Source organism: Carcharhinus amblyrhynchos, chromosome 9 (genome assembly GCF_965287045.1).
Source record: "Carcharhinus amblyrhynchos chromosome 9, sCarAmb.v2.hapA, whole genome shotgun sequence".
NCBI classification, from domain to species: Eukaryota; Metazoa; Chordata; class Chondrichthyes; order Carcharhiniformes; family Carcharhinidae; genus Carcharhinus; species Carcharhinus amblyrhynchos.
In genome coordinates, this window is record NC_137332.1 from 21059063 (window position 1) to 21087032 (window position 27970).

General features: G+C 42.9%; 1 long non-coding RNA gene across 1 annotated transcript; it reads right to left on the reverse strand.

Moving 5' to 3' along the window:
- Window positions 1-6268: 6268 nt before the first annotated feature.
- On the reverse strand, window positions 6269-27610 carry LOC145348315 (uncharacterized). The gene is made up of 3 exons (XR_013887927.1): window positions 27526-27610; window positions 8662-8776; window positions 6269-6375 (listed from the first exon to the last, which is right to left on the reverse strand). It is a non-coding gene; the product is annotated as an uncharacterized LOC145348315 (long non-coding RNA).
- Between the last annotated feature and the right edge of the window lie 360 nt (window positions 27611-27970).

Below are 27970 nucleotides of genomic sequence, written 5' to 3' on the forward strand. Positions count from 1 at the left end.
TACTGCGGGCCTGTGATAGGTATGTCCCTGTCAGGCAAGGAGGAATTGGTAGGGCTAGGGAACCGTGGTGCACAAAAAAAGTTGATTTGTTGGTTAGGAAGAAGAAGGAGGCTTATGTTCGGATGAGGCTTGAGGGCTCGGGTAGTGCAGTAGAAAGCTTTAGATTGGCTAGGAGGGAGTTGAAGAGGGAGTTAAGAAGGGCTAGAAGAGGGCATGAGATGACTTTGGCTGATAGGATTAAGGAGAATCCTAAGGCGTTCTATAGGTATGTCAAGAACAGAATGTTGGTTAGGGCAAGATTAGGGCCAGTTACAGACAGTAGGGGGAAGTTGTGTGTGGAACCGGAAGAGATTGGAGAGGCATTGAACCATTATTTCTCTTCGGTGTTCACGCAGGACGATATGAATGTAGCTGAGGAGGTCACTGGGGTGAAGGGGTGTAAAATAGAAAGTATTGTAGTTGATACAGAGGATGTGTTGGATATTCTAGATGGGTTGAAAATAGATAAGTCCCCTGGTCCAGACGGGATTTACCCTAGGATTCTATGGGAGGCAAGAGAGGTGATTGCAGAGCCACTGGCTCTGATCTTCAGGTCGTCGTTGGTCTCTGGTATAGTACCGGAAGATTGGAGGACAGCGAATGTTGTCCCATTGTTTAAGAAGGGGAACAGAGACTTCCCTGGGAATTATAGACCAGTGAGTCTTACTTCTGTAGTGGGCAAGGTTTTAGAAAGAATTATTAGGGATAGGATTTATAGTTATTTGGAGAGTAATGAATTGATTAGAGATAGTCAGCATGGTTTTGTAGCGGGAAGGTCGTGCCTTACTAACCTTATTGAGTTCTTTGAGAAGGTGACCAAAGAGGTGGATAGGGGTAAGGCAGTAGATGTGGTATATATGGATTTTAGTAAGGTGTTTGATAAGGTTCACCATGGTATGCTTCTGCAGAAAATGCAGATGTATGGGATTGGTGGTAATTTAGGTACTTGGATCAGGAATTGGTTAGCAGATAGGAGACAGAGGGTGGTGGTTGATGGTAATTATTCATCATGGAGTTCGGTTACGAGTGGTGTGCCTCAGGGATCTGTTTTGGGGCCACTGCTGTTTGTAACCTTTATTAATGATCTGGATGAGGGTATAGTTGGGTGGATTAGCAAGTTTGCTGATGACACCAAAGTCGGAGGTGTGGTAGATTGTGAGGAAGGGTGTCGAAGTTTGCAGGGTGACTTGGACAAGTTGCAGAGCTGGGCTGCGAGGTGGCGGATGGAGTTTAATGCGGAGAAGTGTGAGGTAATCCATTTCGGTAGGAATAACAGATGTGTTGAGTATAGGGCTAACGGGAGGACTTTGAATAGAGTGGAGGAGCAGAGGGATCTAGGTGTATGTGTACATAGATCCCTGAAAGTTGGGAATCAAGTAGATAAGGTTGTTAAGAAGGCATACGATGTCTTGGCGTTTATTGGTAGGGGGATTGAATTTAGGAGTCGCAGCGTCATGTTGCAACTGTACACAACTCTGGTGCGGCCGCACTTGGAGTACTGTGTGCAGTTCTGGTCCCCACATTACAGGAAGGATGTGGAGGCTTTGGAGAGGGTGCAGAGGAGGTTTACCAGGATGCTGCCTGGTATGCAGGGGAGGTCCTATGAGGAGAGACTGAGGGATTTGGGGTTGTTTTCACTGGAAAGAAGGCGGCTAAGAGGGGATCTTATAGAAACATATAAGATGATTAGAGGTTTAGATAGGGTGGATGGTGATAGCCTGTTTCCTCGGATGGAGAAATCTAGCACGAGGGGGCATGACTTTAAATTAAGGGGGGGTAGTTATAGGACGGATGTCAGGGGCAGGTTCTTTACCCAGAGGGTGGTGAGGGACTGGAATGCCCTGCCTGCTGCAGTTGTAAATGCGCCTAGTTTGGGGGCGTTTAAGAGATTGGTGGATAGGTTTATGGACGAAAAGGGATTGGTTTAGATTAGTGGGTCAATGTTTTTTTTTAAAAAAATAAGACTGGTCGGCGCAACATTGTGGGCCGAAGGGCCTGTTCCGCGCTGTAATGTTCTATGTTCTATGTTCTATTAATGCATTTTTGAATGTCTAATACAGATAGGAAGTATACAGTAAATGGCAGAGCCCTTAAGAGTATTGATAGACAAAGGGATCTGGATATACAGGTACACAGGTCACTGAAAGTGGCAATGTAAGTGGAGAAGGTAGTCAAGAAGGCATATGGCATGCTTGCCTTCATCATACAGGGCATTGAGTTTAAAAATTGGCAAGTCGTGTTGCAGTTTTATAGAACCTTAGTTAGGTTGCACTTGGAATATAGTGTTCAATTCTGGTCGCCACACTACCGGAAGGATGTGGAGGTTTTGGAGAGGGTATAAAAAAGATTTACCAGGATGTTGCCTCATATGGAGGCTATTAGCTATGAGGAAAGCTTGGAGAGACTTGGTTTGTTCTCACTGGAACGAGGAAGGTTGAGGGGAGACCTGATAGAGGTGTACAAGAATATGGGACGCATGGACAGAATGGATAGTCAGAAGCTTTTTCCCAGGGTGGAAGAGTTAATTACTAGGGGACACAGGCTTAAGTTGCGAGAGGCAAGGCTAAAAGGAAATGTACGGGGCAGATTTTTTACGCAGAGAGTAGTGGGTGCCTGGAACCCATTGCTAGGAGAGGTAGTGGAAGCAGATATGGTAGTGACTTTTAAAAGGCACCTTGACAAATACATGAATAGGATGCGAATAGAGGGATATGGTCCCCGGAAGGTAGGGGGTTTTAGTTAAGTCAGGTAGCATTGTCGGTGCAGACTTGGAGGGCTGAAGGGCCTGTTCCTGTGCTATAATTTTCTTTGTTCTTTGTATGTGGAATGCTGTTCATTGTAAGGAAGCTGCCAAATTGTGAGATCTAAACACCATTTTTGGCCCAAAGTGTGAAAGCAGGTTAAATCATTTCACATGTACTGTTGGCCAAGACCTTGAACAATCCAAAAGATCTTTGCTTGTTATCCATGGCCATACCGCAACAGCGAAAATATTAAAATTGCAGTTATAACAAGAAAAGTATCATACTTGAATTATCAAAGAGCTTCAGAAGATGTACAAATCCCCATAATATGTTTTTAACTTCTTTCCTGGGATATAAGCATCACCGGTGGGGTCAGCATTTGTTATTCTTGAAGTGAATGGTTTGCTAGGTCTTTTCTGGGGACAATTGCCGTGGGTCTGGACTCACACATAGTCCAGACCAGGTAAGGATGGAATATTTCCTTCCTGAAAGAACATTAATGAATCAGATGGATTTTGCGTGGTTTCATGATCATCATTCGATTTTACTCAACTGATGAAGGAGCAGCACTCTGAAAGCTTGTGATACTAAATAAACCTGTTGGACTTTAACCTGGCGTTGTGAGACTTCTTACTGTGCCCACCCCAGTCTAATGTTGGCGTCTCCACGTCATCATTAGACGTTTAATTCCGGATTTTTATTGAATTTAAATTTCATCGTCTGTCATGGTGGGATTTGAACCCAGATCTCCAAATCATTACACTGGGTCGTTGGGTTATTAGTCCAGTGACACTTTGCCACCGCCAATAGCATGGGTTCAATTCTCATATCTGCTGAAGCTATTCCTAAAATGTCCGCTTTATCAACCTTGCCTGATGTGTAGTGATCCTCAAGTTAAATGACCTTGATTGAGATCTTTATTGCTTGTCCAATCAAGGAGCCTTTGATGTATATATAATTGGGAGTGTCTGGTCTGCTGACAGTCTGACTATGATGTGGAGACCCACCTGACAAAGGAGCAGCCAGTTCCGAAAGCTAGTGGCATTTGCTACAAATAAATATGTTGGACTTTAGCCCGGATACTGATGCAGAGTTTGTAGCACGCTATGAACTGAAATAGAGCATATAAATAAAAAGGAATCTGGTAAAGGGATACCGGCCTCCGCTGCCTTATTTCAAGTGCATATGGTCATCTGGGATTACGGTGACTTTACCTTTACCTTTATGCCATCGCTTCCCACATCATCTACCTGCATGATAGATTACATATGTGAAGCATGCATTACAGGATGTCTCAAAACTTCTGTAGAAGGCATGGATCTGAAGACAACTACAATGATCTACACATAGCTTCCAAGCTCTTGATGGTTTGTGTAAATGTCAAGGTTTTGATAACTCAATTATTTGGGAGAGTTTCGCAGAATAACCTGATTAAAATAGTTGTGATTATTGTAGTCCGATTTCCCTTGCACAATTTTACCCTGAAAAGAGATATTGCCATAGAATAGTTCAATGAAGTAAGTTTAATGAGGCAAAAAAAGAGGAATCAGAAGAAATGTCGGCAGAATTGAATGTTGGTGTGATTTCCCAAATTGTAGTGTATTCAGATTTCCAAAAGCAAGATCCAAAGCCCTGAACTCAGCTTCTGAATGTGTCGCTGAGTTGGACTGCTGACCAAAAGCTCCGATAACATCACATTCACCTCCTTCACCTGACCTGTGCTCAGTCCTTTACAAATTGCTCTCTCCTGCAACTTACTAATTGAACTCCCTATGCTGCCGTGTTCCATTGTAGCAATAAGTAATGTGGATTATTGTGAAGGGCTCAGTCTAGGACAAATATTGGATACTATTGCCACCGTAGTAGTGGGAGAATTCAAAAGCAAGAGCCAAACTTTTTTGTACTGCTCTGCTGGCCCTGGGTGGCATTGTGGCATTGCAGTTAGCACTGCTGCCTCACAGCACCAGCAATCTGAGTTCAATTCCAGCCTCGGGTCACTGTCTGTCTGGAGTTTGCACATTCTCCCCGTGTCTGTGTGAGTTTCCTCCCAGTTCTCTTGTTCCCTCGCACACTCCAAAGATGTGAGGGTTATGTTGACTAGCCCTTAGTGTCAGGGAGACTAGCAAGTTAAATTTGTGGGGTTAGAGGGATAGGGCCTGGGGCTTAGAACCTTAGAATCCCTACAGTGCAGAAGAAGGCCATTCAGTCAATCGAGCCTCCACTGACAACAATCTCACCCAAGCCCAGGGTCATGTTGTTGTCGGTGCAGGCGTGAACAGACGCCAGAGTATGGCGACTAGGGGATCTTCACAGTAACTCCATTGCAATGCTAATGTAAGCCTACTTGTGACACTGATAACTAAACTTATTATTCAATCACTTAGGTTCCCTGTGTTACAACTTCAGTAAAGGCCAGTAACTCTTTTCTTTTAAATAAAAGTAATCCAAAATCCCAGTTATTGACTTTTCTGCTTCCAATCCCGGGGGCTGCGTTATTACCTCAATTATGTCTGTTTCTCTCAGCCCCTGCTTTTAAACCCAACTTCAACTTTTCTGCTCATGCTATTATTCTAACCTTGATTAAAAATCACCCAGGGATAAATCTTCAGTCTTCAGAAAAGCCATAGCAGTTGATAAAGACATCCTTTGTCCTATACAGTAGAATTAACCATGAAGTCCTGTTGGCCTCAACTTTAGAAAATGTCAACAGACATACCCACCTATGGATTCAACTTTCTGCAAAGAGTCATCAATTTTGTTACGATCTTAGTAGAAACCAGTAACTTTAAACAAAACAAAAGAAATGGAAGCAAAGAAATTAAAGAATTTACCAAAAGAATGAAGCCACAAGATATCACAATTTAAAACAGAAGAGTTTTTAACTATAAAATTTGATTTGGTTTATTATTGTCACATGTATTGTTATACAGTGAAAAGTACTCTTTCTTGCGTGCTATATAGAAAAGCATATTGTACATAGAGAAGAATAAGTGAGGGTGTAGAATGTAGTGTTACAGTCACAGCGAGGGTGTACAGAAAGATCAACTTAATATGAGGTAGGTCCATTCAAAAGTCTGATGGCAGCGGGGAAAAAGCTGTTTTTGAGTCGGTTGGTACATGACCTCAGGCTTTTGTACCTTTTACCTGACTGAAGAAGGTGGAATTGAGTATGTCCAGTGTTTCTGGGAACCTTGATTATGCTGGCTGCTTTTCCAAGGCAGTGAGAAGTATAGACCGTGTCAATGGATGGGAGGCTGGTTTACATAATGAGCTGGAAATCGTTCATGACTCTTTGTTGTCTTGGACAGAGCAGGAACCATACCAAGCTGCGATACAAGCAGAAAGGATATTTTCTATGGTGCATCTGTAGCGAGAGTCATAATGGACATGCCAAATTTCCTTAGCTTCCTGAGAAAGTTGGTGGGTTTTCTTAACTGTAGTGTCGGCATGGAGGAACCAGAACAGGTTGCTGGTGATCTGGACACGTAGAACCTTGAAGCGCTTGACCATTTCTACTTCATCCCCATTAATGTAGACAGGGGCATGTCCTCCACCACGTTTCCTGAAGTCGATGGTTATCTCCTTAATTTTGCTGACATTGAGGGAGAGAATATTGTCAAACAAAAAAGAGTCAAACAAACAAATACTAGATAGTATCTTAAATAACCTTTACATCCAGAATCAACATGAGTTAAATGTCAATTAACAGACAAATTATGATTAATTATAATCTGTAACTTGCACATTAAATGGTAGGTGCAATTAAGAGAGATTTTACAACTTGGCTCAGGAGTCCACTCAGATTTTGGTGATCAGGTTCAAACACAAGTCCTTCAAGCCTCTCTTTGCTCCTCTCCTTCTAGGATCCAATCGGACAGCAGCACACCTTCACTCCAAATTCTACGGGAACAGTCTTCACCAGAAACAGCACATACCCGCAGAACTAACTCAACTCAATCTGGATGGGTAGATCCACCCATGTTATCTTCAAGTAATAAAAAAAGCTTTCAAACATATTCGCAGCTTCCAGATCTGGACTCTGCCTTCAGAATCAGCTTGCCTGTCCTGCACCACTGCACTCAACTGCAGCTACCCACTCAGATCGATCTGTGTCATAGAATATTACAGTGCAGAAGGAGGCCATTCGGCCCATCGAGTCTGCAGTGACTCTCTGACAGAGAATCACACACAGGGCCACCACCCCTTGCCCCGTCCCCGTAACCCCACCTATTTACCTACTCATCCCTCTAACCTACACATCTTGGGACACTAAGAGACAATTTAACATGGCCAATCCATCCCATCTTCACATGTTTGGACTGGTCCTTTTATATCTTTCAATCAGTTCCGGTCTGTCCATATCTGCATGGACCGGAGACGGTGATTACAGACCAGCTGGATGTTCAATGAGTTGAAGCCCTTCCAGTTGATGAAGGTGCAGGGTTCTCCAGCAGGGGGCTTTATGACAGGAGTACAGTCAATGGCTTCCTGAGAAAATCTGCAGTTGCTGCAAAATTCAATCCAATTGGCCCTGCTCATGGGCAGTGCCAGGGGACCAGGTTGGCACTGCCAAGCTGTTGGGTCCCCTGGCTCTGAAGCCTCCTGGATAGTGGGTCTGGAGACTTCAGTCCCAGGTCCACTAATTATATGCACATTCTAATTTTAATAATTTATAAAACTCTGCAATGATTTCTGGCACATAACTGATGGCACTGGAAATCCAGCGGCCAGAGATGCACAGAGGCCATAGCACACAGTGGGGAGCCTGCAAAACAGCCTCCCCTTGAATCTTTAACAGTGCAGTGGGCTGGGAGAATCGCCTCCTATATATTTAAAGAAGCTCTTGCTGTCTCTTTTTATATTATTTGCTAGTTTACCCTCACACTTTATTTTCTCCCTCTTCATTTATTTTTTGGTTATCTTTTGGTGGTTTATAAAACTTTCCCAATATCTGACTTACCACTATTGCCAAATTCTATGCTTTTCCTTCCAGTTTAATGCTATTGATAACTATGTCAGTTACTTTTAGTTGTTTTATTCCCCTCCTAGAATCCTTCTTTCACAATTGGATATACCTTTGTTGTGAGTCATCAGCGATTTTCATAAATACCTACCATTACTGTCCAATTCTCTTTTCTGCTAAACTCCTTTCTCCGTCCACTCGAGCCAACTCTGCCCTCATTTCTTTGCGAGTAATCTTATTTAAGTTTTGCACAGTTGTTCCTGACCCAAGTTTCTCACTCTCAAACTGAATGCTAATTCTACCATGTTATGGTCACTGTTTTCTCAGGGATCTTTTACTCTGAGATTGTTTATTAAACCTGCCTCATTACACTTTACCAAATCCAAAATAGCCTGATCCCTGATTGGATCCATTCTCCTTGGAAACTAAGTACATTCTATCAATCCTTCCTCATGGCTACATCTGCCAATTTGATTTTCCCAATCCAAATGAAGATTAAATTCACCCATGATTAATGTACTGCCTTTTCTTACATGCACTAATTATATCCTGATTTATTCTCCATCCTACAGTATAGCGACTATCAGGGGTCCTTTAGACCTCTCCCAGCAGTGTCATCTTCCCCTTGTTTCTTATCTCTGCCTATATGGATTCTACATCTTTCAATCCAAGATCATTTCTTGCTATCCTATTCCATCTCGTACTAACAAAGCTTTCACACCACACTTTCCTTTTTGCCTGTCCTTACAAAAAGTCACATACTGATGGATATTTAGTTTCAACTTTGACCTCCTTGTATCTCTCTGTAATGGTTATAAGATCATACAAACTTATGCCATATTGTGTCACCTGACGAAGGAACACCAGTTCCAAAATCTAGTGCATTTGCTACAAATAAACCTGTTGGACTTTCACCTGGTGTCGTGAGACTTCTTACTGTGTTTACCCCAGTCCAATGCCAGCATCTCCACATCATGAGTCCTTCTGCACTGCAGGGCTTCTTTGATTCAATCCTATGATCTTGACACTACTGACAGTTCCAATAAGATGGAGAGGTAATGAGTTTCTGCACTTTTAACACACATGCATATTTACTTTTAATAAATTCAAGGGGCACCTAACTGGGCATCTGACATCCCCAAGGGCACCTGACAACCCCAAAAGGGCACTTGACCTCCTTTAAAAGTGCCCCAGACACAAATTTGAAGGGGTACTCTATCTCTCCAAAAGGAGAACTAGATCCCCAAAGGATTCCTCAAAGCTTACACCTGTTCCTAAAAGGTCTAACTTGCATCGGCTGGAATTTTATCAGCTCAGCCACCCCAGAATTGGGCAGGCAACACTCGCAGAATGGCATTCTCGTTGGCCTCGGGTGGAATCTTATGAGGCTCGGGTGGACAAGGTGGTAAAATTCTGGCAATCGTGCAGAAGCTTCCTGCCCTGCCCACCACGGGAATCATAGTGGGCAGGGCACAAACCATGCAAAGACCCGTTGACGTTGGGTGGAATTTTCTGACCTTGGGGTGAGCGTGGAAGGAAAATCCCACCCATCATGTTTCACACACTTAGATCGACAAAAGTAGACATGAGTGGAGGAAGCTGTCTATGCCAAATGCCTCCACCACCAAAGAACGATGGCAGCAGAGTGTAACATCTACAAGATGCACTGCAGGAACTCACAAAGCAGCAGATACCTGGGAATGCCACCACCTGGAATCTCCCCTGCAAACCACTCACTATCCTGACTTGGAAATATAAAGTCATTTCTTCACTTTTGTTGTGTCAAATATTGTAATTCCCTCCCTAACAGAATTGTGGATGTACCTACACGTCAGGGGCACCAGTGGTTCAAGAAGACAGTTCATCACCACCTTCTCAAGGGCAACTTGGGATGGTCAATAAATGTTAGCCTAACCAATGATGTTCACATTCCATGAATGATTTTTTTTTTAAATGCTCAAATGGGTCCATTCCTACCCTCTACACACATGGCAAGTGCCATGTTTGGGGGCAGGACTTGCAATTTTCAGTCTCCTCTCTCATTTTCACTGGAGAGCTTTCTGTCATTGTAAAGATCCAGGCCATTGTGCCCAGTTTTAGACACGGTGCTGTAGGAAGGATACAGAGGCTTTGTCAAGGGTGCTTGGCAAAAGAACTAAAAACAACATATTATCCAGTCAGTGGTTAGGATCTAGAAGGCACTGCCTGAAAGGATGATGGAAGCAGATTTAATTGTGGCTTTCTAAAGGTAATTGGATAAACACCTGAATTGTTTTAAAAATTGCAGGTTTACAGTGTAAAGAGCTGGAGTGAGGGACGAGCTAAATCGCTCTTATAAAGTGCCAGCATGGATCTGATGGTCAAATGGCCATCTTGTGTTCAATGATTATATTCAATAATTTCACCTTTGCAACCATAACTACACTTCAAAATTAATTAGCGATTTGGGATGTTGTGAGGTCATAAATGCATTACATTATTGAAGTTTTTAAAAAATTATTTCATCCGTTTTAATAACAAAGTTTAAGTTAAAGTTTTTTAAAAAGTTTAAAGTTTATTTATTACTGTTACAAGTGGCTTATATTAACACTGCAATGAAGTTACTGTGAAAATCCCCTAGTCACCACACTCCAGCGCCTGTTTGGATACACTGAGGGAGAATTTAGCATGGCCAATGTGTCAAACCAGCACATCTTTTGGACTGTAAGAGGGAAATAGAGCACCCGGAGGAAATCCACAGAGAACATGCAGACTCCACATACACAATGACCCAAAAGCCAGGAATTGAACTCGGGTCCTTGGCACTGTGAGGCAGCAGTGCTAACCACTGTGCCACCATGCTGTCCTTCAACAGCATAAAGAGCTACTTTGTGATCTTTGTTCCAACATGAAGCCTCCTTTTCTTGATAATAGGGCAGAGATAGGATTTTAAGAGTCTTTTTAATGGTTCAGAAAATGTGAGTCTTGTGTGCCTTATGCTATACTAACAGGCCTGTGTCCATTGTCTACCCTCTCTTGCCTGCCCCAATGTGTATGTTTCCCACAACAGAGTAGGCCCACACCAGGGACGGGATTTTCTGGCCCTTCCAGTCTGTGGGATCTTCCAGTCCTGCCAAAGGCGACTCTACCCTGCTTCAGGATGCGTGAGTCACACAAAACACTGTAGACATTGGCGGGACCGGAAGATTCCACCTGTGACCATTGTAAACTGCTTTAAGTGTCCAAACTCTCCAGTAAAAGCTGACAGCCTGATGACCAAGGCAGGAGAGATGGCTGTTTGGGTGCCATGGATGGACTTTTCCAGCTATTCACACCACGCTGTCGCTGCAATCAAGGACGGAGAATTTGGCACGCCCATCACCACAGTGTCCATATGGGCTGAGGTAAGAAACAAGGGGAAGATGATAACAGAATCTCACCTGCTTGAATGGCTGGAAAATTTCAGCCCACACGTTTCTCTCCAACCCTCCCCTGTGCTGCCAACCAGCATTCCCACATCTCACACTGGGGCCTATCCCAGCCTGGTCCCAGCAAGCCTCGGACTCATCTTGTTCCAGACTGGCTCCTCCTCTTCAGGAGATGTGTTTTAGTATCGGAAAGCACTCCAAGTGGCACTACTGGGATGAGCGACCTGCAGACCAAGCTGGCAGGAGTTGCTCTCTACTAACCTATGGGGCCAAAGTTCCATCTTAAGTGCCAAGTCAATAAAAGGCCTGGTGGCTGTTGTATAGCTGTGGGCTGTGCGGGTCAAGCAGAAGGGGAGTCACCTGGTGACTTAGTGCAAGGGGCTGTGGTCCCCACTTACCGGCACTAAGTGTACTCTCTGATGCTTAGTTCTTCAGCAAGCGTGAGAAGTTAAAGCACTCCCACTGCGTCTGTGCAGCATCTAATTAGATATCCACTTACTAGCCAGATTATCAGGTCAATTTTTTTATTGCTGATTGTGGGAGCTAGCCATACACAAATTGGCTGCCACACTTCCTACACTATAACAATGACTGTGTTTCACAATGTGTTTCGTTGATTCCACCATGTTTTGGAAATATATAGAGGTCGTGAAAGGTATCATACAAATCTTCCTTCTTTTGAATTGAGTGGTATGCAACACGCCTCTACTACAACATACCGCAGAGTAACAAAGAGGACCACGGATCCATAGTAGCACAGGGGTTAGCACTGCTGCTTCACAGCTCCAAGGAATCTGTGTTTGATTCCCAGTTTGGGTCAGTGTTTGGGAGGTCGCACATTCTCCTCATGTCTGCGTGGGTTTCCTCTGGGTGCTCCGGTTTCCTCCCAGAGTCCAAAGATGTGTGGGTTAGGTTGATTGGTCATACTAAAATTGCCCCTTAGTGACCTGAGATGCATAGGTTAGAGGGATTAGCAGGTAAATATGAAAGGATGTGGGGTAGGGCCTGGGTGGGATTGTGGTTGGTGCAGACTCGATGGGTCAAATGGCCTCTTTCTGCACTGTAGGGTTTCTATGATTCTATGACCCCTCTCCAATCCAGAAAAAACACCATTAAAATGTGTGGAATAAAAAGGAGCAATTGGAAGCAAAATGTAATGACTGTCACACGTCACAATGTGAGAGCACAATCAATTAATGATGGATTTTTTAAGATGGAAAGGGCAGCAACTGAAAGATAGGGATTGATTTGTCCAAGCTAATGGGCTGCATTTATTAAAACAAGCTGCAGAGACGGAGGTGACAAGAATAACAAGAAGCTGTTTTAATGCTTAGCAAGATAAACAAATTCTCTGTCAGTTATTCAGTGATATAATTAGCAATTAATGTTGATCTTTTAGTTGCAGTTCAAGAAGGCAGCTCACCACCACCTTCTCAAGGCAATAAATGCTGACCTAGCCAGCAACGCCCACGTCCCTGTAAACCAAGAAAAATATTTTTTAATAGTAACTTTTTAATTAAACAATAGTGACTACATTTCCCCAAGGGGTTTTTCGACTTAGTCACGGCTCAAACGAGCAGCAACACTTACAATGGAACAGGCAGGCCTACAAGGAGAAGGTGTAGGGTAGCAGTATTAGGTAAATTTTTTCCTATGGAGAGAGATGACAGAGATATAGAACCCTTACTGTGCAGAAGGCGGCCATTTGGCCCATCAAGTCTGCACTGACCACAATTCCACCCACACCCTAACCCCATAACCCCACGCATTTACCCTATTAGCCCCCTTGACACTAAGGGGCAATTTAGCATGGCCAGTTCACTGAACCTGCACATCTTTGGACCATGAGAGGAAACAGTGCACCTGGAGGAAACCCACACAGACATGGGGAGAATGTGCAAATTCCACACAGACAATGAACCAAATCAGGGATCGAACCTGGGTCCTTAGCAGTATGAGACAGCAGCGCTGACCACTGTGTCACCATGACGCCCAGAAAATGCAAAATTCCTAACGGGTCGATGTCAATATTTTACTTGAAGTGATATTGATGAACTATCAAAGTGGGAACTGACTTGTTAACATGAGTGCTGAATGTGTTTGGCACTTTTTTTTGTATAGGGACTGAAGGCCAGAATTTCACACAGTGTGAAACAAAGCATGAAAGGGGAGAAAGGTGAATGCCTTTCAATTAACTGCTGAACGCGGTAAGCGATTGTGCACAGAGACTACATCTGATGGGCCAAATGGCCTCCTCCTGCACTGTAACAATTCTGTGATATTAAGAGGGTGTGTACGTAGTATTTCCAAGCAGTTTGGAAGTGTAAGTTGATGAGAAAAGAAATAATCAAAGCTTGGATATCTGTGGGGTATAAGGCTGAAAATTTCCCTTCTTGCCCACTGTGGGGACCATAGCAGACGAGACAGAAAGTTCAGCGGACCATGTGAAGGAGCGATGAGCTCAGGCAGGAATTTCCAGTCTTGGATTGTGCATGGCAGGAAAACCCTGCCCACTTTGTCTGGTAAACCTAATACAGCTGCACATTTTTCCCCGTGGGAACCACACAAATGTGTTTCCACTTTACTTTTTTTTATCGTCTCATGGGATGTGGGCGTCACTGGAAAGGCTCAAATTTGTTGCCCATCACAATTGCCCTTGAACTAAGTGGCTTGCTAGGCTATTGCAAAGTGGCATTTATTTTTTACAAAAATCGCTGTTTAAAAAAGAATTCTGGATTTTATTAATTGAATATAAAGTTCACCACTTGCTCTAATGGGATTTGAACTCATGCCCTGAAGCATTGACTTGGGTCCCTATGTTACCCTGTTCAAGGGCAGTACCACTATGCTCCCCACCACCCCAGTCTTCAAAGTCATCAGACTCTTTAAAGTGGTCTGACACTTTCATTCCCCCCCTCCCCTCCATGTGTGCACTATTGACCTTGGTCGATTATCCAGCACCTTGGATATTCTGGGACAGCTCTAATGCCTGAAAATGGCCAGGGATGGGCAATTTGTACTGATGGACTGGCAAAATCCCTTTGCTGCTGGAGAATTATCTAATCCTGCAAAGGTTTAAAGAATCATACCATGCAAGACAGGAAAGAACATGGCAGTAAGGCAGTTCCTGACCATTGTTCAGTTACATACAAGGGTGACACAGTGGTCAACACTGCTGATACACATTGCCTGGGAGCCGGGTTCAATTCCTAGCTTGGGTCACTGTCTGCGCTGAGTCTTCACGTTCTAACGTGGGTTTCCTCCAGGTGCTCTGGTTTCCACAGTCGGAAGGGCACGCTGGTTACGTGTATTGGCAATGCTAAATTCTCCCTCAGTGTACCTGAACAGGCGCCAGAGTGTGGTGACTGGAGAATTTTCACAGTATCTTCATTGCAGTGTTAATGTAAGTCTACTTGTGACACTAATAAATAAACTTTAAACTTTTATAGTAATGGGAGTATATGTCCTGCATTCCAAATAAGATATCTCGTCAAGACCACCCCCCCATTCCCATTTCTTGCCTTCAAACAATCGCACAACCTCAAACAGACCATTGTCCACAGCAAACTACCCAGCCTTCAGGAGAACAGTGACCATGACACCGCATATCCCTGCCACAGCAACCTCTGCAAGACTCTGCAAGACCATCAACATGGATGCCATCATCCCATGTGAGAACACCATCCACCAGGTACACGGTACATACACTTGCAACTCGGCCAACGTTGTCTACCTGATACGCTGCAGTGTAGGATGTCCTGAGGTATGGTACATTGGGGAGACCATGCAGACCTACGACAATGTGTGAATGAACACCACTTGACAATGACCAGGTAAGAGTGTTCTCTTCCTGTTGGGGAACACTTCAGCAGTCACAGGCATTAGGCCTCTGATCTTCGGGTAAGCGTTCTCCAAGGCAGCCTTCACAACACACAACAACGCAGAGTCGCTGAGCAGAGATTGATAGTCAAATTCTGCACACATGAGGACGGCCTCAACCAGGATCTTGGATTCATGTCACACTATCTGTAATTCCCACAATTTGTCTGGGCTTGCAAAATCTCACTAATTGTCCTGGCTGGAGACAATACACATCTCTTTAACCTGTGCTTAACCCTTTCTCCACTCACATTGTCTACCTTCAAAACTTGATGACCTATAAAGACTCACATTCCAACCATTATTTTGTAAATTGAGTTTGTGTCTTTAAATGCCCTGTTCGTAAACAGAACTCCCACTCACCTGATGAAAGAGCGGCGCTCTGAAAGCTCGTGGCTTGTGCTACCAAATAAACCTGTTGGACTTTAACCTGGTGTTATGAGACTTCTTACTGTGTGTACCCCAGTCAAATGCTGGCTTCTCCACATCATTCCAAATAAGAGACAGGAAGAATAAGATGTTCAAGCAAGTTGCCATGAAGAGCTGTAGTAGCAGCCTGGTGGTAGGAAGTGCTATTGATTGAGAATGCTCTCTCTGCTGTATCAGACAGCTGGAAAATGCTGAAAAGTATTTAATGATCTAAAATACATGCTAAACAAATGAGTTCTTTTGCAGCTCTCCAGAACACATTTGCTTTTCTCACCACTATCCAGGATGAAGCAGTCCGCTTGATTGGGGTCCCATCCACTGGGGAAACGTTTGAGCTGGAACTTTCCAGTTGTTCACGACGGGATCTTCCAGTCGCAATGACGATGCATCCTCACCGTGGATTTCCCGGCAGTGAGGGGTGCATTCAATGGCAAACCCTGGGCAGGCAAAATATCCCACTGTCGAGCATTGGCTGGCAATGGGATATTCTGCCTCTGCTGCCTTGAAGCATGCGGCAGGTTGCGTGTAAATTCCTGCTCTTTCTCACTACAGCACTAGTACATTATGGCTACAGTGTGCATCAACTACTGGATGCACCGCATCTATTTGCCAAATCTTCTTTGGCAACACCACAGTAGTATGTACCATCTAGAAGGACCAGGAGGGTTGGGAATACTTTTGCTGCTTACCATTTATACGAAGGATCCAAAAGCATTTTTGGGGAGATGGTGGTGTAGCGGTAATGTCACTGGGCTAGTAACCCAGAGACCCAAGTTAATGTTCTGGGGAAATGGGTTCTAATCCCACCCTGACAGTCAGTGGAATTTAAATTCAATTAATAAAATCTGGAATTGAAAGCTAGCCATTACCAATGGTAACAACAAGACTATCATCAATTGTTTTAAAAAAAAACATCTGGAGTGGGCTTTTAAGGGCAGATCAGGCTCGGTTTTTGTAGGCAAAAACAGGTCAGGAAGGAAATCTGCCATCTTTACCCCTCTGGCCTACATGTGACCCCAGAACCATAGCAATGTGGTTGATTCTTAACTGCCCTCTGAAATGGCCTAGCAAGCCACTCAGTTCAAGGGCAATTAGGGATTTCTTTGGGCAACAAATGCTGGCCTTGCTATCGACACTCACTTCCCATCAAAAAATTTAGAAAATGCTGCAGAGAGAAGAGGAGAGTGAAAAGACGATAATAACATTTAAAGAGTGAGCAGATAGCTGGGGGAAAATGCAAAATTCAAAATTTTTTTGGCAGATTGCATGTCCTTTTGGGAAACAAACCTGGCACCATCATTCTCCCCCTTGTTAAATGTTTATGTGCATCACACACTTGTGTTTATTTCATGATAATACAGCTGACAGAGTATTAGGTGGAATGGAAGCCGGTCAAGGTAAAGTTCACATTGCACATTTAGCACTCCCGCTGTGTGTTAAACATGAGGCCATTGAATGCCAAGGCTTCAGAGATAAACAAACTGAGTCAGAGAATGCAATCCCAAAACAGCAATAAAAATTCAGAAATCCAAGATAATAGAAAGGATCCCTACTCACAGACAACCCTGGTTCCTTTGAGGAGAGTAGTCATGATGTGGAGATGCCGGCGTTGGACTTGGGTAAACACAGTAAGAAGTCTGACAACACCAGGTTTAAGTCCAACCGATTTATTTGATAGTAAACTCACAAGCTTCCGGGGTTTGCCCCTTCGTCAGGTGAATGGAGAGTTCTGGCCTCAGACAGAGCATATAAAGCACAGACAGTTTACAGATTACTGATTAGAATGCGAGTCTTTACACCTAACCTGCTATTCAAGTCTTAAAGAGGCCAACAATGTGAGCGGAAGGAGCATTAAGCCCAGGTTAAAGAGATGTGTATTGTCTCCAGACAGTACAGTAAGTGAGGTTTAGCAAACCCAGGCAAGTCATGGGGGTTACAGATAGTGTGACATGAGCCCGAGATCCCTGTTAAGACCGTCCTCATGTGTTCAGGACTTGGCTATCAGTCTCTGCTCAGCGACTCTATGCTGTTGTGTGTCTGGATAGGGTCCAGAGGGATAGGGTCTGGGTTGTCGGTGTAAGTTTGATTGGCCAAATGGCCTCCTCCTGCACTGTATGAGTTCTATGATTCTGTTCTGGATTTCTCCGTAACCAGTAGTTCCATTTTACATAATGAGACTAGCAGCGTGAGGGAAACTGCAGGCCAACATACAAGATTTGCAGAGCTCCATCTTCTTCCCTCCAGTGTTACAAACAACGCTGTTTGCCAGGAACTCATCAAATGCATGGAACTGACACGGGTACAACAGCGCCATTAGCCATAGAAGTTGAGTTAATTCACAATGGAATCAGAACTGCAATTTTCTCTGTGGTAAGTACAACCAAGTCGGACACAACATTGTAATCAAATATGTACGTCAGTGTAATTGATATAGAAATTGATTTACAACCTCACTGTTGGCTGATTCAGTCAAATTACTGATATGCAATCTGCTCACCATGCTTGTTTTGCCTGGAATAAATATGCCCTGTGTGTTGACTTGTTTGATATGTAGGACTTTGTTAAAACAAAATACAGGTCTTAACTGTGTATATAAACTGTTTATGGAGCTCTCAGTTATCAGCCACTCTAACACTGCTTCTCTCAAATTGTCACAGCTTTCATACCAGATGTTTTGGAAGATCATATAGGGAAAGGAACAAGCTGAATTTTGATTTCAAGGAGGATAAGTGGGGCAGATTCTTCTAAATTTATTTATTAGTGTCACAAGTAGGCTTACATTAACACTGCAATAAAGTTACGGTGAAAATCTCCTACTCGCCACACTCCAGTGCCTGTTTGGGTACGCCGAGGGAGAATTTAACATGGCCAATTCACGTCTTTCGAACTATGGGAGGAAATCCACGCAGGCATGGGGAGAACGTGCAGACTCCAAACAGACAGCTGGAATCGAACTTTGAATTCCTGGCACTATGAGGCAGCAGTGTTAACCAGTGTGCCAATGTGCCGCCGTATGGTTTTATAGAGGTAATTCAACAGTCAAAGTAGTGAATCTGTCTGCTATCCAGCATGCCACATAGACATGTGGAACATCAAGGTTCTGGCACATTTCAAACTGAACTGTTTCGACTTGTATTACTCTGAAATCAGGTGTCACACAACAGGAGGTTCTAAAACCTGGCCGGCACTCAGTGTAGAATAGTGGACCAGAAACATGCATTTGGCTTGAAGGAAACAGATTTGTGGTCCAACAATGAGCTTAATGATAAACATTCTCTTTAATGTTTAGCACGTTTAAAAAGCTAAAGAATGTAACATCTTGTCAGAGAGATGTGTCATTTCAGTCACTGTTATATAAAAATAGCCTGAAGGAGTAACAACCTGCCATTATCTGATTGTCTACCAAGATGCAAAGGCTGCTAATATATTGTTTTCTTGGTTGTTTCAAGAGACATAACTTCACATTAAGTAAATTCCATGCAATAAATATTGCAGTTCTGGCTGCTAATCTTTAAGTCTAGAAAAGACACATCAGACTCGATGGGGTTCCAATGACTCAGTTATTATATGTGTAGTGTTTAGTTCCCAAAACTTCACTGAAATTGAGGGTTGAATATTAAGCAAGGAGAAAGCTTAGCTGATTCATTCTAAAAGTCTTGCATTTATTTAAAATTAGTAATTCATAGAGTAGGGTCTTTACTGGCAAGGTGAGTATTTATTACACATCACTCCGTGCCCTTGAGACGATACAGGTGAAATACCTTCTTGGATTGCAGCACTCAGTGTACTGAAAGTAATCTCACAGTGCTGTTACAGTGACTTTGACCTAATGACCAACTAAACAATGGCAAAATATGTCCGATCAAGATGGTTTGTGACCTGGAGATGGTACCGTTCCCTTGAGCCTGCTGTTCGTCTTCTATATTGGAACGTTTAGGGGTGTTGTGGAAGAATTGACGTTCCAGATTCTCACAAGATGCTATTTCCACAAAACATGCTAATTAACTCTGTGGATAAATTCCAATTAACATAGAAACTAGAAGCAGGAGGAGGCCATTCAGCCCTTCGAGCCTGCCCCACCATTCATTTTGATCATGGCCGATCATCTTATTCAATATCCTGATTGTGGTGGACCTTATTGAGATGCATGTCTCCATATTTCCCAGCAAGTATTTCACCCTAATAAGTCCTCAGCATCCCTCACTCAAATAAATCTGAAAATTAAGATGTAAGCTTCAATTAGCAGAAGTTTTGAACTGTTTATAGAAACTTCCAGCAAAGATATGACCTCCAGATTTGATGAGGTCTCTTGCCAACTTCATTAAGCAGACAAACACTTGTCCAACATCCACCATATTTTAACTGTATGTTGAAATGTGGCATGAAGGAGCAGAAAGTCCAGAAGAGGTTTGAAAAGAGAAGGAATTTATTTTAATGATTATTTAATGAGACAAAGCACCGGGAATGCCTCTCCAAGCCCCGAAAGGAAACCTGGTGTCTACAGATGATCTCCCTCCTGTCCACATTTACCTATCCTGTGAGCATCTGCCAGACACATTTCGCAGTGTCATTGATTCCAAGTCACCACAATGTCATATGACTCGACTTGTTGGTAGGTCAGAGGAAAAGTACATTGCTGCAGCTGTGGAGTGGTGGGTTGGGGACAAAGATTGTGCCAGCTGAGTTCTTCGGTCTGACAAAGGCCCAGCGTTAGGGAAACAAAGGTAATTTTAAGGAATTTATGTATGTATTGGTAAACATGAGGAATAAAGTATAATTTTAAATGGGTTTAATTTAATGTTTTTTGCCTGGATGGTAAAACCCATAGTTAGACTCATGCTGAACAAAGATGTTTGGTGTGTAGGGGTTGGCTTCAATTCCAGCTGTGACTCTATTGTACTTAGAGAGAGTTACGGCCTGAAAAATAAATAGAACTATCAGAGGCTGCTTAGCGATTGGAGGCCTTATTAGGATTTAAAAAATTTTAAGTTTTAGTTTCAGCTGAATTTGTTGACAGTTGGAGACAGGACCTCTGGGAGTGAACATCTCTCATCTCTGTGAGAACGGAGCTGCAAAGAGGCAGGCTTTGCAAAAAAAAGTGCAGATAACCAGGGAATTGGGATAGAATGAATGTTTAAGATGACTAGAGTTAAGTGAACAGTGATCAAGGTGATATTCAGAAGAATTCAAGGAATAGTAAACAAGGATTTCTGAGTTAAAGAGACAACCAGATGGAAAGTGGGACAGCTGTCAAAGGTAAATCAAACATCTGATGCCACTTTAATAGTCTGGCAGTCGAGGGTTAAAGTAATTATGAACAGTTTGCATTGCAGTCAAGACAAAGAAACCCGAAAAGTGTTCGTGTAAAATCCTGGACTGGATTCACTGTTAAAAGTGAAGTGGAAGCTTAGTTTAAAATTGTCATTTGGAAAACCTGGTCTGGATTTTGGAATGCAAACTGCTAAGAGAAAGCATAACTATGAGAGAAAATTTTAAAGCATCTTTTGGGAGTGGAGTTTGGAACCTCTCGCATGACGATCATTTTGGGAGATTGTGAGGAGACATTCACAAACATTCACTTGGGGTTCAGAGTGGACAGTGTATTTGCCCACAGTCATCTTGTGTGCACTGAAGGGACTTTCTGTTAATGAGACCATTGTGGATTAAGGTGTATTTTGTAACCCATGTTAATCCTAAAATTTATGTGCAATTATTAAATTAAGGGTGGTATAAAAAGTGTATTGTATCATAATCCAATTTTTTCATGTATAACAAACTTTTTTTCTTGTTGTTAGAAAAGTATTCTAAGAGTAAGTTGCGCGAAGGAAAGAATTAACAAAGAAATATTGAATGAGTCCAGAGGAACAAGAGAGGACTCTTATATCAAATGAAAGCCAAATGGAACTCTTCGGATGCATTACCCATGCAAAAGCATTGCAGAGTCTTGTCCAACAGCAAAAGAAGCAGTGGGCTGACATTGAAAACTACCTTAACCAGAATTCCAACAACGAGGTCTAAGTTGCTAAGACCATGACCACTTATTTTGTTTGATGCGCCACTGAGATGTTTAAAGTTTATTTATTCGTGTCATAAGTAGGCATACATTAACACTGCAATGAAGTTACTGTGAAAATCCTCTAGCCGCCACACTCCGGCGTCTGTTCGGGTACACTGAGGAAGAATATAGCATGGCGAATCCACCTAACTTGCTCATTTTTGGATTGTGGGAGGAGACCAGAGCACCTGGATGAAACCCACACAGATACAGGGAGAATGTGCAGACACCACACAGTCAGTGACCAAAACTAGGAATCGAACCCAGGTCCCTGGCATTTTGAGGCAGCAGTGCTAACCATTGTGCCACAATAATGAACACCACATTCCCAGCAAATGCGAGGCCTCAAAAACTTCTCCCATTGACACCATAGTGATATGTTCACTCATTGACCTGAATTTCAAAGTAATACGCCAAACAATCTGGAACATGGCAAAATGACCTGTTAATACATCCCATCAGTATTGCAACAGTTTTTCTTGTTAAAATTATTGACCAGACAAAATATAGTCCACTGATTCCTCATTCAATCTCAGTAGGCCATGTCCCCAGCTGTTCCAGTGTCAGCACATTCTTCATATCTCGCACCATTTCTGAATAGGATTACCAAGTGATGACAAAATGTGAAATTAAAACAGAAAATGTTGGAAAGACTCAGCGGCATCTGTTAACAGGATTAACATTTTGAGTCTGTATGACACTTCTGCAGACAATGACAAAATGTGGGCTGTTTTGTGCTGTAGGCTTTAATCCATTGGGACTTTCAGGCCATCCTTATATCACACATGACAATGCAATCACTGAGAGAGGTAAATTCTGATCAGGTACCAGAGATGAAAGTATAATGCAAATAGTCAAATTTTTACTGATATCACACTAACAGTACATCGTGAAAGGAGAAACATCCCTAAGGTTTCATCTTGAGTATTATTGCCAAGGGGAAGATGGAAAACAAAGAATTAAAATAGTGTCCATACCAATGAACTCACCTGTCTTTAACATGTAACTCATTTGGTTTAATTCTTCCCTTCATCATTGATGGAAGGTTTTGCAAAGATCTTTGCTGCAATATTTCATTGTGCATGTTTGCATATTAACAAAAATGCATCTCGACTTTGAAAGGCAGTAAAAATATACAGTACACCATTGGTTAACACATGTACAAAACCGCTACTGAAAAGAATTCTGCAACTGAAGTGCTGAAATTTCTTTGCGTGGGAGTGCTGACAGACAAGGACAAAGGATTATGAGATGCTGAGCATTGTATGCAGGTTGGTGATAAATGATGTTTGGAAATTGGTTGCCATTTATTTATGATTATAACTGGAGGTAGTCAAAAAAAGAGAAAAGAGAGTATGATGCTATGAAACTAAAATTTCTAAATGGACTTGCCATGATTTCTTTCAACGTGTTACATTCTGTTTTGTTTTTATATTGAAAGGAAGAAAATTTGCATCATTGGAGCCAGAATGCAAAAAGAGGTTTCATTATTTGTCATTTGTCCGCATTTCATCCAACAAAAGTCAGGAATAGGTGTAACGACCAAAAATTGGTTGTTTTTCACTGGCTACACTGGTAACATTGCTCTTTCTGAGAAGTGTCATCCTTTCCTCTAATGATCACAGTTTTGTGTTGTTTCCTTAACTGCGTTGCTGCAACGTCTTACGAACAGGCCATATTCAAATGTGCACAAGCTATAATTACTCGAGCCATGTTGCAGAATTGTACCTTGTATTAAGATCTTCTGAATGAACAAATTGAATGTGGACCAGTTTGAAAGGAAAAGACAGGAGAACTTTGAAAGAAAAACATTGTAATGAAGGGAGACGACTAATTAATGCGAATCACTTACAACTGAGCAAGACAACTAGACTGTTTCAACTGGAAACTAACAACTTATAGTTGTCAGGCAGTACATAGAGACAATTTTCTCCTATTTATGCTTTTAGCAAAGGAGTGCAAATGATGTGAGGAAAACCATTTTTTAACCCAGAGCGTAGTTGGAGTACGGAACAAACTTCCTGAGAGACTGGTTCGAGTGAGATAATCAAAAGGGAACTGGATTCCTATCTGAAAAAAAATGGAATGTGCGTCGTTCCAGGGATAACCAAGGGTTAAGGCAGGGGAGTGGGACGGGATAGAATGCTCTTTCAGAAAGCCAGCACAGACACAGTGGACCAAATGGTCTCCTTCAACAGAAAAATTCTAGTTGAACTCCTGGGTAATTGTACAACTGACAGACACCACCCTGAGTACTCATGTTGACTCCTCCGACTCTTCCAATGTGATCTGACTACGGCCCACCACCCAATTAACCTACTAGCCTCTCTGGCCACCCCCTCTTCCTCCCCGACATCCTCTCTAACCTGATTTGACTAACCTCTGCAGCAGGAAGCACTCCCCAGCCCTACCCTGCCATGGGACCTCGACCCAGATGGGAGAATTCAACCCAATGTTTCCAGTTGTGACCTTTCAACTCTTGGTTCTTTTTGGGTCTAGTGTAATTTTGCATTTTACAACATTTATGCATTCATTAGTCTTGCTTCCAATAGGTTTAATAAATCTGCTCTTTTTTTTCTTGGCGGATAGGCCAACCCTTTCACTCTCTTCCACTTTCTATAACATGTCACATCTTCGTGGACCATCTTGGACCATGGCATTTGTCTTCCTAATGCTGATAGTCAAATCAAACCTTTGCAGCCGTGAGAGAGTTCAGAAATATAGATGGTGTCTTGAAGAGCGTTCCATTTCACTTCTGAGCGGGGGACATGCCTGATCAATTGAGTTGAGGAAATGTTGGGTTTCTTTGGGTGGGCAGTATTGCTGGCATTGATGCAAGGGCAAAATTTCTGCTTTCAATTTCAAGGGCTGCGTATAAATCTGGTGCAGAGTAGAGAGTGATCTGCATCGTAGTTAACACTGGTAACTGTATTTTGAGAATGTTGCTCAGAATGTCACATCTGAAAATGGATGGGATCCAGCTGGTGTCAGTGCCCTGAACTTGGACATATCCATGGCATCCTTGTGGTGCAGTTTATGTTGAAGGAGGAGTAAGGTACACAAAATCCTTGGTAACAGCAAAGCTCATGTAGTCTCTATTGATTCTCATGTATCTTTCCAGAGGCAGGATGTTCCTTATGATCTGCAACCACTGTTGTGTTGAAATCTCCCAGTTGATAATGTTGTTCTGGCTTAGTGGCTGGAACTCTACCACCTTACCCACCATAGGATCGGCATGGGCGATGGTCCAACAACAGAAATCTCCATTGACCTCAGGCGGGAATTTCCAATCTCGCCTGACCAAGACTGTAAAATCCCACCCAATGACTCTGCAGATAGCAGAACTGATATGTTGGCCTCCATATTTAGCACAGCATTGGAGCGCAGATACTAATAAGATTAACTGGTGCTGTTTGAGGTGAGACGGGTGGCAAGAACAGAATTTTGAATTTTTTGCAGGGGTTTCCATCATCGAGAGTATCAGGTTCCTTACAGAGAAGCCTGCACCTTGCTCACACATTTCCAGAAAAATCTTCACTTGCCAGGTGAAGTGGAAAAGGATGAGAGCTTCAATTTTCTAGATGTCCAGATAACGAAGAACCTGTCTTGGTCTCTCCATGCCAATGCTATTGTTAAGAAAGCCCACCAATGCCTATACTTTCTCAAGGAGCTAAGGAAATTTGGCATGTCTGCTATGAATTTTATCAGTTTTTACAGATGCACCATGGTAAGCATCCTGTCCGGATGTAAAGTTTAAAGTTTATTTATTAGTCACAAATAAGGCTTACATTAACACTGCAATGAAGTTACTGTGAAATTCCCCTAGTTGCCAAAGTCCAGTGCCTGTTTGGGTCAATGCACCTAGCCAGCACGTCTTTGAGAATGTGGAGGGGAACCAGAGCACCCTCTCCTTTCCTTCTCCTCTACAAATTCTATAAGCGGTAAGCTTTGTCCGTACAGTGCACAAGAAGCAATACTGAATACCAATACACGTGACAATAATAAATCAAATCAAATCAAACTCAAAAATGTACTGTTTTTCGTTCAGTGATCTGCTCTCACCAAGCCTAGTCTCTTGTAATGAAGCGATGTCAACATTGACATCACAGTTCAGCCTACCATACCTCCCCTTTCATTTGTCCATGATAAGTAAATTTGTAAGTGGGTGTTTGTATTTTCTTATCCTCCGAGTGAATGATTCAATTTGAATAACCTAGCAGCCAGATTTTGTGTATTTAAAAGCGACTAAGGTTATTTTCTTTCTCAGAAACATTCCCTGGAAGGTAACAAAAACATGGTGGGCCAAATTTTACAAGAATAACTTTAGATGCCCAGCTAGCGGGAAAATGGGGGAATTGAAGGACTGTTTTTGGTGAGTTTTCACACCCAATCTTGTGCACATAGTGCATGAAGAAATGGTTTAGACTATTTCTAGCTGCTACAAGCAGCAGGCTGGGCTTAATTCACCAGCCAGCCTGCAGAGGGATCTATTGAGCGTGCGCAGATCTTTGATTCTGACCATGCGTAATAGCAGCAGCAGAGGTCTAACAGACAGAGAGGTGCCAGCACTCTACTGCTATAAGCAGTCTGAACAAACCATCCCCCCAGGGCTCACGACTGATCACAAGCCATACACCACCTGAAATGCAGCCCCCAGCACCCCACCACCTCTTCCCACCATCGCCCAGACCAATTGCACCTCCCACAATGATCGCAATGCAGAGCAGGTCCCCCCTCACCGTCCCCCCTCATATTGATTGCCTGCAGATTGGCAGTGGCCCCCCTCCCTCCCTGATGGGGCTGCCCCTTCACACCCCAGCCCACCTATGAGGCTGCACCGTTTATAAACCCTGCCTCATAGGTTCCACCCCCGACACTACTTGATGGGTGTTGCAAAATGTAGGTTGGCACTGCCAGAATGATACTGCCCAAGGGGCACCCATCTTTGCCCTCAGCCTACCCTAAAGGCTTCAATGGCCTCTGGTTTGGCTAGTGAGGAAAACACTACTGTTCCTCGTTCATGAGGCACAGGTGTATTCCTTGCCAAAGAGAACCTCTCCTGGCAAGGCCAGAAAGGCAAGTGACCCCAGAAGGTTGAGTTCCGGGCTTGCTCATGCCATGTAAATTAACATTATAATACTAACCTCACTGGAAACCTGGCTCCATAAGATCACAAGTGCTGAGAAATTGAGCGTGATCCTGATTTCTTGGCTCCCATGCAATTTTACTGGTTGGTTCTGCCCATCGATGGGCAGGCCGAGCTAGTAAAATCCCGGCCGATATCTCACTCACTCGACTTACTTACACTAACACAGACATACACAAAATTAGATATAGATAAAGAAAAGTAGTAATTATAAAACGTCTCTATTTTGGTGCAGGCTTGATGTTTCTTAGATGAGTTGATACATTGGTTGGAATGAAGGTCTTGAAAAAGCAGCAAATTCTCTCAGTGTTTGCGTAAGTTCTTGTTGTTGATCTGTCCGCAAATGGATTTCTCAGGTGAACGTGAAGGTGGAACAGGTTCAGGAGAGAGTGTCCTTATTTCTCTTTCAAGATATGATAGGCAAACTACTTGGCTGCTTAACTAACTGCAATGATCTGATTTTGTTTTTTGTAGGACTGTCTCTCTCTCTGATGGAATAAATTTGAAAGTCTGAATATCAATTTGAATTTGTGCTCTCACAGTAGCAGGGAGCAATGATGGCCCCCATATCATGTGACCTCAAACCACTAAAACGTCTGAAAGGAATGAAACAGGATGCACCAACCAACATCGACCAGGGCACCAGCGATATCATAGAATTATAGTATCAGAGAATCCTCCAGTGCAAAGGGAGGCCATTCAGCCCATTGAGCCTGCACTCACTATAATCCCACTCAGGCCCTATCCCAATATATTGTTGTTCATTCACTGCCGCTGGGTCAAAAAATTGGGACTCCTTCCCCAACCACACTGTAGGTGTACCTTTGCCACATGGGTTGCAGTGGTTCAGGAAGGCAGCTTACCTGAATGAAAAGAAGTCTATTCTCTAACCTAAATTACTGGGAGTCACAATCTAAGGTTTCTTTGTCCTCTCAAGAGATAAAACATTCCATCCAATCCACCTAGATAAAGAAAAACAGTAATTATAAAATGTCCTCAGAATCTTTTTCAGTCTTTTTAAAATGTAGCTTTTTAAAAGTATATGTAGTTGTTAAAATTCACAGCATTGTTATTTTGGTACTGGTATGACACTATCAAGTTCCATGTCAATCATTGCTGTCTTACACACATTATGAACTTGACCATATGAACAATAATCATTAGTCAGTTCTATGCACACAACCCTGGCATCCCAGGTTGCCAATCAAGCGAGATCAGTAGATGGCGGACATCAGCACTGACAACTGGGAGATAGTGGCTGATGACTGTGACCTTTGGGGACTGATAGTTTGGCGAGGCATTGGATGA